General features: G+C 39.3%; 1 protein-coding gene across 2 annotated transcripts in view; it reads right to left on the bottom strand.

Annotated features, from left to right (window-relative positions):
- Positions 1 to 12,752, bottom strand: part of tspan18b (tetraspanin 18b) — a 48,621-nt gene that overhangs the window by 12,788 nt on the left and 23,081 nt on the right. Inside the window, exon 1 of one of the 2 annotated variants that reach the window (XM_036563660.1) lies at positions 14 to 1,005. The exons of the other annotated variant lie outside the window; for it this stretch is intronic. The gene's annotated coding sequence lies outside the window, so the exon portion shown is untranslated. Of the gene's footprint in view, positions 1 to 13; positions 1,006 to 12,752 lie in introns of those variants that run through there. 2 annotated transcript variants of the gene reach the window in all.

The raw sequence follows: 12,752 nt of genomic DNA on the forward strand, positions 1-12,752 counted from the left end.
ATTATCGGCTTACCAGAATCGATTGAGGGTCCTCATCCTACGGCCTTTTTCTCGGAGCTTCTGGCGGAGATTCTCGGTGAGGAGATTCTGCCTTCTCCCCCGGAGCTCGACCGAGCACATAGGGCATTGACCAGTAAGCCGGGGCCAGGGGAGAAGCCGAGGGCGGTTATTATCCGACTACACCGTTACACACAGAAAGAGAGAATCATCCGCAAGGCCAGAGCCAAGAGAGGCACGCTACAATACCGTGGCAGCCCCATCGCTATCTACGAGGACTATGCCCCCAAGGTCCTTGAACAGCGCGCCAAGTATCGAGAGGTTTTAGCGGACCTCTACAATCTCGGCCTCAGGCCTGTGCTGCTATTCCCGGCCAGGCTTATCATCACGACTAAGGACGGGGGTAAGAAGAGACTTGCTTCGGTCGAGGAGGCTAAAAGCTACCTAATGAATATCCGTGCTAATGGTGTGTAACGCTATCGAGAGCATAAAAGTTTGTGCTGGTTAAGTGCTACTAGCTAGCTTTTTGCTAGCAAAGTTTGCTTTGGCCGCTTAGCCGTCGCAGTTGGTAGCATTGGCTAACACAGTTAGCTTAGTTCACTGAGCATGTAGTATTGGTCTGGACTGATGACTGTTTGACGGTTGTCGATCGTTCACTGGTTCTCTGTTACTGCATTTTCTTTTTTGGATCGGAAAGACTCTTGGTATAAGTGGCAATTGTGACTGTTCCACCTTTTTGGCCCACACGTTAGCGTTGTTGCCCCACAACGCCAGTACGAAGGATTCACTTTCGAAAGTTGACTGCATCACGGCCCTGAACTATGTGTTGGCGTCAGCGCTTGACGGCTCTGGACTTCTCTGTTCAGGTGTTTTTTCCCAAGGCGACTGTTTGGTTTGCACCTCTGTGTGGGGGCTTGTGGTTTTGGGGATGAGAGAACTGCTTGAGTACTATGACTGACTGTTTCATTGTTAATCGTCAAAGCTTGTTCTTTTATTTTATTTTTATCTGTGTTCCCTTTTTTTCTCTTCTCCCACTGCAAGACTCGGATTACTCCAGGATGATCGTATCGGGAATTGGGACAACTTCCGAGGCTTTTAGGATGTATTAATTGGAGTTTTTTTTTATAGGGGGTTTTCGATCAGAGTGGAACACAGATATACTGTATATACTGTTACGCAGTAATGTTAGATCTTATGCTTCCTCCTTTAATCCCTCACATGCTTGAGGTTGTTTTAATTATTTTGTGGTTTTGTCCTGGTGTCCATGGGTGGGGTTCTTCTTTATGTATGACGGGAACCGAGTCTCCGGAAGTTAGGCTAATAGCTGTTAAGATTGGAGTTGGAATACTCAGATGGGATTGCGTATAGGGATGGTTGGAAGCGCAGCCCTGGGGATTACGGAGTGGTATTGGTGTCGTGGGTGGGGTGTTTTTTTTTGTTTTTTTTTTTTTTTTTTTGCCCCTTTTTTCCTGATTTTCTTCCTCCCCTTTTTTTTATTCTTACCTACCTTTACTTAGGCAGCCCAATCAACAATATCTTTTGAATGGCCACCAGTGACATGACTTGCGGTGGTAGGGGAGTGCGTTTAATTTCCTGGAATACTAAAGGGATGAATAACCCCATCAAAGTCAGTAAGGTACTAACACAGTTACAACATCTTCGAGGTGATATCATATTTTTGCAAGAAACACACCTTCGAACCACGCAAATCTCTCATATTAAGAGGACTTGGATGAGACATTTATTTCATTCGAAATTTTCTGTCAGGGCAAGGGGGGTTGCTATCGCCATTCATAAAAACATCATGTTTGAACCAACAAATTCCATTCTAGACTCTAACGGGCGCTACTTCATAGTTTCAGGCTTACTTTATAACGTGCCAGTGATCCTGGCCTGTCTGTACGCCCCCACTTGGGATGACGAGGAATTTTTTAATACGTTTTTCTCTAATCTTCCAAATGTGGATAGTCATTTCATAATCATAGGTGGTGACTTTAACCTCGTCCAGGATGCGAGTCTTGACAGGTCGTCACTTAAGCAGGCCAACCTGTCTAAATCGGCCAGTGCTGTGTTAAATCATCAATCTCGATTAGGTCTGTCAGATCCTTGGAGATTTAAAAATCCACTGGACAAAGCTTTCTCTTTTTTCTCTCATGTACACCACTCTTTCTCAAGGATCGATTTTTTTTTTTCTGCTAGATAACAGACTACTCCATCATGTTAACTCATGTGATTATCACACCATTATCATTTCAGACCATGCCCCTACAACAGTTGATATTAATTTTCCTTCTGCCCCAACCTTTGTCAAACAATGGAGATTCAATTCATATATGTTATCAATAGGGTCACTCCAAAATGGAAAATCCCCTGGGCCTGATGGCTTCACAGTGGAATTCTACAAAGCTTTTTCTACACAGCTTCTCCCAATTTTGACAAGGTTATACAATGACTCATTTGATAAAGGCGGACTTCCACTAACCTTATCTGCAGCGACTATTTCTTTGTTACTTAAAAAGGATAAAGACCCTACCCTTTGCAGTAGTTATAGACCAATATCGCTCTGAAACGTAGATTTAAAAATTCTGGCCAAAGTTCTATCTCGTCTTCAGTAGATTATGCCAGACCTTATTGCTCCCAACCAAACAGGTTTTATACAGGGCAGACATTCATTCTTTAACACCAGGATCTTTAACACCAGGAGATTAATATTCTTTATTCCCCTTCTTCTAACTGTCCTGAAATTGTAGTGTCCCTTGACGCCGAAAAAGCCTTCGATAGGGTGGAATGGGGTTATCTGTTCTTCATTTTAGACAAATTTGGATTTGACTTAACTTTATTCGCTGGATCCGTCTCTTATACACCGCCCCAACTGCTTCCATCGATACTAACAGTATGCAGTCACCACCTTTTCCTTTGTACAATTTGGCTTCATAGCCAGGAACGATTTGAGGGCATTACACGTTACAATGTAGTCCATAAACTTTCTTCCCTCTACGCAGATGATCTTCTTCTTTACATTTCTAACCCCACCTCATCCCTTCCACCAATATTGGAAATTTTGGACCGGTTTAGCCAACACTCTGGTTCTAAACTGAATTTGCAAAAAAGTGAGCTATTTTTTGTTAACTCTTTAGCAAAGTCCCTTCCACATTCGATCTTTCCTTTTAATACATCGTCAGGGGGATTTAAGTATTTGGGAGTATTCTTTACCAACTCATTTAATGACCTTTTCTCCAAAAATTTTCAGCCTCTGCTGGACAAATTTAAATCAGACATAACCAGGTGGGCCTCCCTTCCATTGTCCCTTACGGGCCGTGTCAGCTTGATTAAAATGATCACACTCCCTAGGTTCTTACATACTTTTCAACATATCCCAGTGGTCATTAGTAAATCTTTTTTTGTTAACCTTGATCACCTGCTGAATATATTTCTATGGGACAACAAACCCGCACGTCTCAAGAGGTCAGTTCTTCAGCTCTCAAAGTCTGAAGGAGGCTTGGCGCTCCCTAACTTTCGTCACTACTATTGGGCTTGTAACATTCACAAATAACTTTACTGGGCCTATTGGAGAGCACCAAATGGTCTTCCACCTTGGGCTCATATTGAGATCTCGTCCTCCCGTAGCTCTCTATTTGCTATACTCTGCTCCCAGCTCCCCATATCTGCTAGCAAAGCTTCTACTAATCCAGTTGTTAACAGTACTATTAAAATTTGGCTCCAATTTATGAAACATTTCGGTTTTCATAGGGCCCCAATCCATATGCCCATCCTAAAAAACCACTTGTTTCCTCCATCCTGCTCTGACCTGGCTTTCCGCTTCTGGTCAAGTAACGGGCTTACTACAGTCTTCGAGTTCTATAAGGATGGTGTCTTTTCATCCTTTTCAGACTTATCAACTAAATTCAACTTACCCAACAGTCACCTCTTTCGATTTTTTTCAGGCCCGACATTTTGTTCAAAAGCTATTCCCCCACTTCCCCCACTTCCCCAACCGCCCCCCTGAAACCTATATCGACCAATTTCTTACTCTTGATCGCTCCCAGAAGCGACTCATATCTGTTATTTATAATTAAATTAAAACTGTACAGGTAGCACCTACTGAAACTCTTAAAAAATCCTGGGAGGAGAATTTGGGAACTACTATTTCAGACGACCACTGGGCTCGCATCCTGGACCGGGTACATTCCTCATCCATATGTGCCAGACATGGCCTACTGCAGTGTAAGGTGCTTCACAAAGCCCACTTTACTAATGCTAGGCTGGCAAAGATATTTCCAGATCGAAGTGATGCTTGTGAGAGATGTAAACAGTCTCCGGCTGACCATGTACATATGTTCTGGACGTGCCCCCCAACTTACTAGCTTTTGGTCTAATATATTTGACACTCTCAATCAAGTCCTCAACTGCAATTTAGGCCCTAATCCCTTAACAGCCCTATTTGGCATCACTCCCGATCTGTGCCTGCCGGCAACCTCACAATGTGTTATTGCCTTCGCAACCTTGCTGGCCAGACGTGCCACTCTTCTTAAATGGAAACAGGTCTCTCCACCATTGCATGATAGGTGGATCCAGGATGTCCTATTATTCATTAAGCTCAAAAAGCTAATTTTCCCTGAAGGGTTCCTTGAGATCCTTTCACAGGACCTGGGATCCTATGCTTGATTTTATCAACAACTCTGTTTCACTTGAGGATAGCGATGCCTAAATATGTGAATTGAGGGGTTTTTTTTTTTATTTATCTACCCCTCTAATTTTATTTATAGTTTTGTACATATTGTAATTTATCATTTACATGTATTATTATTTACATATTGATTTAGACCACTCTTGTTCTGGTTGATATTCTGTTTATCTCTGTCGGATTCCCTGGAGCAGCTTAATAGGGGGGTGGGTGGATTAAGGTCCAAGGGTAAGGGGTTGATGCAGAAGCACACTTTTTGTTGTTTCACTTGAACAATGTAATATGTTTGTGATTCTACAAAAGCTAATAAAAAGATTTGGAAAAAAAAAATTAAACAGTAACAAAAATGTTATTACTCATCAATAAAGTATGTGATTATTTTAATAAAAAGTATTTGAGAAAAATACCATAGTACAATATAATTATTTTGAGAAAGTAAGATGCTATTTTCACATAATACATCAGAACCACAAGAAAAAAAGGAATTATATTGACTTTCTGTTTTAAAACGTTTATTTTCAGCTGAAGAGATGAGATCTGTGGGGAGTGCATTTGGAACCCCTTTAAAATTGTGAGATCTTTAATTTCATTGCATGCACTCAGGTTGATTGGGAATTGTATAATTTTAAGCATAACTCCTTAGCAGTGTCACCTTAGCATAAATCTTTAGCATGCAGTGGATCAAAGAATGGCTGTGATATTTCTGCCACAGTGCACACAAACCACACCACATACAGAAGCCACAATGTGCAGGAATAATGAAGTAAGGAGTAGCTATAGTAAAGCAGAGTTGGCAGAGCCAAAGTAACTTAATATGTGATTTTAATAACCGTTTGTAAGAGAAAACTATCAAATCATTATTTAGGCAAAACCATCACTTTAATAGTGTAAAATATATCTAAATCAGGCGTGGTAGACTCCTGTTCCTGCTCAACCCACCTGACTAGCTCACTCAACAGTTAACTTCCAGGTTTAGTTGGTGTGTTAAGAGCAGGAAAATCATTAAAAGTTTGCTGAACACTGGGCCTCCAGGACCACATTACTATGGTCAGACAAGTCAACCCTTATGATTACTGTAAATATTGGACATCTACAGGCAACAGAAGAAAAGGACACTGCTGATTGTTGCCAGTGTAAAGTTCAAAAGCCAGGGTCTGTCATGGTATGGGTTTGTATTAGTGCCTATGGCATGGGTAACTTGCACATCTGTGAAGGCACGCTAAACAATGACAGATATAGACACATTTTGGAACAACACTTGCAGCCTTCTAGATGATGCCTTTTTAGGGACACCCATGCTTAATTCAACATGACAACGCCAAGCCATTGGATCCACATGAATAAAATGTTACATCAACATAATTACTGTGTAAGTACTTAATTATCTTCACTTAAGTTGATCCAAATTTTCAATTTGGGTGGAACTGATGTACACATCTGAATCTTGTAAATTCAACCAAGACCCAAATTTGGCTACGATAAAATCTCTGACGGCCCCTTAAATTAGAATATTTTAGCCCGTACAGAATTATTCATGTGTAGCAGTTATACTACGTTAAAGGGGAACTCCACCGATTTTGCAAAATTATTTAATCATTTAATGGTTTATATGTGAACAAAATCATTCAGAGTTTGGTGTGAAGTGTGCCTTTCCAGAGAAAGTCAGAATTGTGTACCAAATAGCACTAGGAACCAGATGTCCAAGCATTTAATGGCTCTAAAAGCTATGTCCCGTCAAGTTATTACACAAAATGGTTATGAACACGTTGCTTGATACCCAAGACATTGTTTTGTTAAAAAATTTAACCAAAACATATTTTTAGTATAAACTTTTACTCCAGGATTACTTCTGTGTTTCCTAACAAAACCGTATTCTCAGTTGAGATCAATGTGCACAAGCTAACACGCTTTTGCTGTTACTAGATAGTAGGGGTGGGGGGGAAAAAAAAAAAAATCGATGCTTAGATGCATCGCGATGCAGATGTGGATGATTCAGAACTGATTCACAAATGTCAAAAATAGATTTTCTAAATTTTAATTGATAATGTTGACGAAACGCAAAAGGCGGATCTTTGCAAAGTGCGGAAGTGCTCCGGCCGCACAGTCTGTGGCGTGCACACTACATTAAAAGCTAGTGCAGTGGTCGGCAACCCAAATGTTAATGAGTAATTTTGTCCTTTCAACAAAAATCAAACCACCTTGGGAGCCACAACGTTTTAAGTCCATTTTACCATCTTGGCTGTACATGTGTCTCAGTACATGCTAATGTCCTAGTATAGGCTAAAAATATAATACAAACACAAACGCAGACTTACTTTGCTCTGCTTTAAGCTTTAGCTCAGCTGTAGCTGCTTTTCTTGCATCACCAGCTGGAAACTTTTCCACAAAAGTAGAACAGTTTCTTGTAAAATGTCTCTCAAAATGTTCTATTTTTTTACAAGGCTGAAGTCAGTTTCTCATTTGAATTTTCCCATTCCACCTTAAATGGTGCCTGAGGCACCAGAATGTAACTGCTGCACCATTTAAGGTGGAATGGGAAAATTCGAACGAGAAGCTGGAGAACAAGAAACTGACTTCAGTTTCACGTGTTTTTTTAGTGTTTGACAGTTTCTCGTTGCAGATTAAATTTATCAGGAAACCAGCTGAGTGATTATAAATGCAAATAAGTCTATTTGTCTCCAAATTATCGATGTTCGTCTTAAATCTTTCTCTTTGCCTTTTTGTTAGCTACTAGGCTAAGTGAACTAGCAGTTATAGGCTACATTAATTCCAGCATTTAAGATCATTTATTGTTAAAACTGTGTTTGAATGATCAGCAGAGTTTTATTGTACTGCAAAGGAGGATTATTTTATTTTTACCTAGAAATCTAATTCTGATGTGGAGCCGCAACCGGCTAGTAAAAGAGCCGCAGGTTGCCGACCCCTGAGCTAGCGTATGGAAGCACTTTGGCTTCTATGGAGTTGAGGGGGAAAACCATTGTACATGTTTTGACCCAATTTCCGCCCGGTTGTAGTTGCTGCCAACCAGAGGACCATCAATCAAGTGATGTCAATGCTTCCACCCAACTCAGAAAGGACAAAGCGAACTACAAACTCTATCGCTTTTATTTCCAAGGATTTGCATCCGAGAACCAGGCCTTTTGCACTATGTGCACTATGCCCACTTTGCAGCCAAGATACAGTGTCCAGTCTTGATATTTTACTCTATACAGCAACACCAAAACCGAAGTTGTAGAATCACTGAAGAAAACGGGTAGGAGAGCTGTAATCTGCTGCGTGGACACCTATTGCCACAAATCTTATTTCACTGTAACTGCGCATTTTATCACAGATGAGTGGCAGCCTGTGTCTCATGTGCTCCAAACAAGAGAAGGAATGAGAGCCTTCGAGTTGACTTCGCACATCTCTTCTGTTTGTTTTATTAACAAAAGATATTGGAAGTAAATTCATTATGGATCAGAACAAATACTGTGCTTTAACAGTTCCAAGTTGTCACACAGTGAGAAAAAAAGAAATCCTCTATAGAAAAAAGATGCATCAAGATGCATCGATAATCGTTCTATAATCACATTGCAGCCCAGTGAATCATATTCGAATCATGAGGTGCCTAAAGATTCCCACCCCTGCTAGGTAGTAGCTACAGCTGTTGAACACGTCTAACGCCAGCAGCAGCTTTTGTTTACAGTTTATTTTTACAGTTTTCTTATTTTGGAAGATGGCAGAGTATGTTGAGGACTTTGACGAAGTCGCTTTCCAAAATGTCGTAGAACCATTTCAATTTGAACCAGAACACACAAATGACTTGCAGCGGCTTGAAGAAGACAGAGCAAAGCTGAATCCGCCAGTACCAAGGCAGAACAACCCAGAGCGAATGGAAATCGGTAGTGTCAACAACAAATAACTTTCCGCTCTGCTTACCAGTTTATGAGGCAGGATAGCAAGGTAAGACTACTTTAGACTGTAAGCTTATGGCTAACAGTGATATATGCACGGTCACTAATGGTGACAAATTTATTTCATTTGTTTCATACCTTGATTCCAGTTTCTGTTGTGGAAAATACAACACAGGGAACAGCAGTTTTCTTTGGCAGCTGGCATTTGAAGAAAGTGAATTTGACTTTGGTATTTTTAAGTTCAGCACAGTTCACAGCCATTCTGAACAATTCACCAGTGAGGTGCAACTGTGATCTATCGCAGCTCCTTTAATGAATAACGTTACTCACATAAGCTGAGTTTTGCTGACATGTAAAACCTTATAAGACACATGTCAGTTCACTTGTCATTTTGGATAGCAGATAAAATGGTGATATTTGCAGTGTAGACATGCACATGTCCTAGTACTACAATGGTGAACAATTTTGACTTGGCAAATTTCTCTAGAAAGGCGCATTTCACACCAAACTACTCTGAATGATTTTGTTTACATCTAAACCATGGAATGATTAAGTAATTTTGCAAAATCGGCAGACTTATCTATTAAAAAAAAAAAAAAAAAAATAATATATATATATATATATATATATATATATATATATATATATATATATATATATATATATATATATATATATATATATTACTTACCTTGCGACTCCACAGACTGTTTTAAGGCTAATTTTGAGATGATCAGATGAAAATATAAGGACTAGATTAAAATTTTTTAAAAAAAAATTTTGAAGACCTTTTGGCAAAATGATCAGTCTCACAGGGCTGTATCATATAAACACATTTTCTTGTGTCAAACCTGTGGCCAAGAGTCAAATGTCATATGGCCACAGAAAGTACCTATTTGAAGACAGAATTCAAATTTCAAGAAAATTGGCCAATACTAAGCCTGCCAAATGCAGTTCATGACTTACAGTATCTGCTCTCCACTGCACTTTGAAGACAAAGAAGATAAAGGCAGTGCAGATGACGACCAACACGAAGATGGTTAAGATAAGGAAGAAATAGAAAAAGAGGAATCCTAGCAATTCCAAGAAATGGTCTAACAACTTTGGTGCTTGGATCCCAAAATATGTTTTAAAAAAATGTAGCTGCAAGTAGAAATGACTGAAGTCCAGGCAAGCAGACTGGATGCAATGTTGCAGTGTTTTACACTGTTGCTTGGTCATATACAGGCTAGATAAAATTCTTGATGGGGTATTACTGTCTTTGGCAAATAAACTTTTGAGGAAACATATTTATATAACCATATGCTCTGCCTAAATATGAACCTGCTTTACACTAATGTAGTGCGAGAAATGTGGAGTTAATCAGAAATCTGATATTCTGTGTCTGGGGTCTTGTTTTCCAAATTTGGTGTCGACTGAGCCCAAGGTCTATGAAATGCTATGACAAAACAAAAGCACAAGATCAATTCAACTCCATCCATAAAATTCACAAGGAAAATAAAGCACTGGTTATATGCACTGGTTTTTACCCTCCTGGACTGGTGATACTGCATTACAATAGGAGAGGGACATACTATATTTCAATTTCTTCTATACTTTAAGCAGTGTCTTAAGAACAAATGTGCATTGATCCAAAGTATATTCCACTCAAAGATGCATACTAAGTACTAAAAACTTCTAAAGTTATTAAGATGCCTCTACACGTTAACCAGCTAGTGCCAGCACCATTATCCATATGAAGAAATTACCAACTGCAGCGAGATAGACAGATCGATGCCACAACCAAGCAACTAATTAATGCAGTATAGATCAGTACTTCCCCTTTGTCTGCTGGGCCTCTTTCTGCTTTTCACTACCAGGGTCTTGTCTGTCCCTTGGCGTTAGCGAATTCAGCTGCATTAATTCATTAGTGCCCTTGGCACTCTACAGAGATTTCCCATGGCAAAGGACTTTCCCCTCTATATCAAATTAAGCTTAATTCAATTCAATCTCAGAATGCAATGAAAAAATGTATAGCACTGTCATTTTTTGATAATTCATTTTCAGGAATTTCAGATGTACAAGAGAGACCTGTATACAAAAAACATCCAGATTACATTAGAGCATTTAGACTTCCACTGAGTTGAGAATTACAAGAGGTGTGTGATCATTAATACTATGCTAAATTAGGAATGTAGCTAGCTAAAGCAGTTGAGGAAAGGGCACCAGACTCTCTCAAATTTACTCTGCAGTAAAGGTCTATAGTACCTTATCCTCTAGTTCAAAAGCAGAAACCATTTTCATTGACCATCTTTGAAAGCTGGGTGGGGAGACAGATTTCCACTCTCTGAATATTACTTTTTCAGTTATTACCATTTGCAGGCCAAGAACCTTTTATTCACAACTGGGCAATGTGAGGTAAGCATCTGAACAACCACAGACAGCCTTACACCAGGGCAAATCTGTTTATCATACATTTTTGAACAGAATTCAAATATATTTGTCCAAAAAAATATATAAATGAGAACAGAACCAGAGCATGTGTGCTACTGTGCCCTCAGCACACTTGCATACATCAGATGCTTCAAAATTTGTAAACCACCGTTTCACTGGACATGTAAGCAATGAAATTTTGCAAAGAATTCTTTTATATATAAGTCTCTAATTAAAATAACTCCCTTTTCCTTCCAAGTTTAAAATATCTTGTCATTTTGGGCTTGTGTGAAATTGTGGTTGAAACAGATTGTTAAGTAGACTTAGGTCTCACCTACTAACTGGTTGATAGACTCTACTTCCAAAAACAACACTGCAGCCAGAGATGTTTTAGTAACTGCATGCAGGGGTGCCACCAGGTACTTTGGGCCCCATGAAAAGATATTACATTTGGGCCCACCACACCAACACCACAGGCCACGTCAACCTTGAAAATATAACACTTCAGAATGATCTAACATCAAAAAGCTAATCCCTCGATGTACCGGAAGCTGTAAAATGGACAGTCGCTAACCTAAAATCACAAATATGATGCAACTTGTGTATCTTTGTTACAAAAAAAAAAAACAAAACACAACAACACACAATAGTTTGTAGAACACTTATTTTCAAATATAGCTAATAATGGAATAAGTAATCACAGTGTTTAAATGCTTATCACTGAAAAGGATTTAATCATTTTTCTTTTTTTCAAAATAATGAAAAAAAGAAATTCTCATGGACCCCCTGCAACTATGCCAACTGACATGTCATTCAACACAATGCAGCTCACCTTGTTCTTCAGTTGAGAGAAGCTGAGTAGACAGGGAGACAGGGCTGGTTCATTGGTTAAGGGTATAGGGACAAGGAGACAGGCACCAGGCAGGAGCAAGGACAGCTGATTTAGTATGAATAGCTTGCTTAATGTTTGCCTGCATTGATTAAATGTCAGCTAAAAGAGGAGCATAATGAAAACACTCAGACCTCTCTAATCTTAGAGGAGCAAAGGTAGCCTGCTTCAAGCTAACAGGTTCATTTTCACCACTTACAGACTATATGCATTTTCATAGAATAAAATTGCTTTCTTTTCTTTCTCCTATCTTTTCTTTCTTTTCATTTTTGGAAGCATTCCTCACACACAAATCACTACTTGCAAGTACTGTTCATGTCTGGTTTGGGGTCAGGACCGAAACATTTAATGTAAATAGAGGGTTCAGCAATACAGAGGCTCTCTAGATGTTTACAATTTTTGCCAAAAACAAGAAGATAAAAAGAAACTGTTATTTTTATAAGTACATTGTAAATAAAATTTTCTATTAATGATGATGGTATTAACTCCCCAACAGAAATGCTAAAAGATGTGCAGATGTAGCCCCCCGGCATACTTACATTATTGTAGGTGCGCCATAGATCTATGCTTTAAAACCCCAAATAAAAGGCATTATTATCAAAGCTAGCGTCTTAAAAAAGCAGAGGTTAAAAATATTGGCAGAATCTGAAAAAGGTGAAGAAATCTGGGGACAGAGATCATTTTTACCGCATAACTCATCCCACCACAGACAAGAGCAGAAATCTCAAGTCTTAATGTGTCCTTTCAATTTATTTATGTGATCAAGATCATTTTTGAATTCCAAAAGAGGTTGAGGCGGGGGACAAAGAGGTATGGGAAGGATATACAATCATGTTTTCAGCATATAATGACATTTTGCTCTCCACATTGCCTAGTC

Source organism: Colossoma macropomum, unplaced genomic scaffold, assembly GCF_904425465.1.
Source record: "Colossoma macropomum unplaced genomic scaffold, Colossoma_macropomum, whole genome shotgun sequence".
In the NCBI taxonomy this organism is placed as follows: Eukaryota; Metazoa; Chordata; class Actinopteri; order Characiformes; family Serrasalmidae; genus Colossoma; species Colossoma macropomum.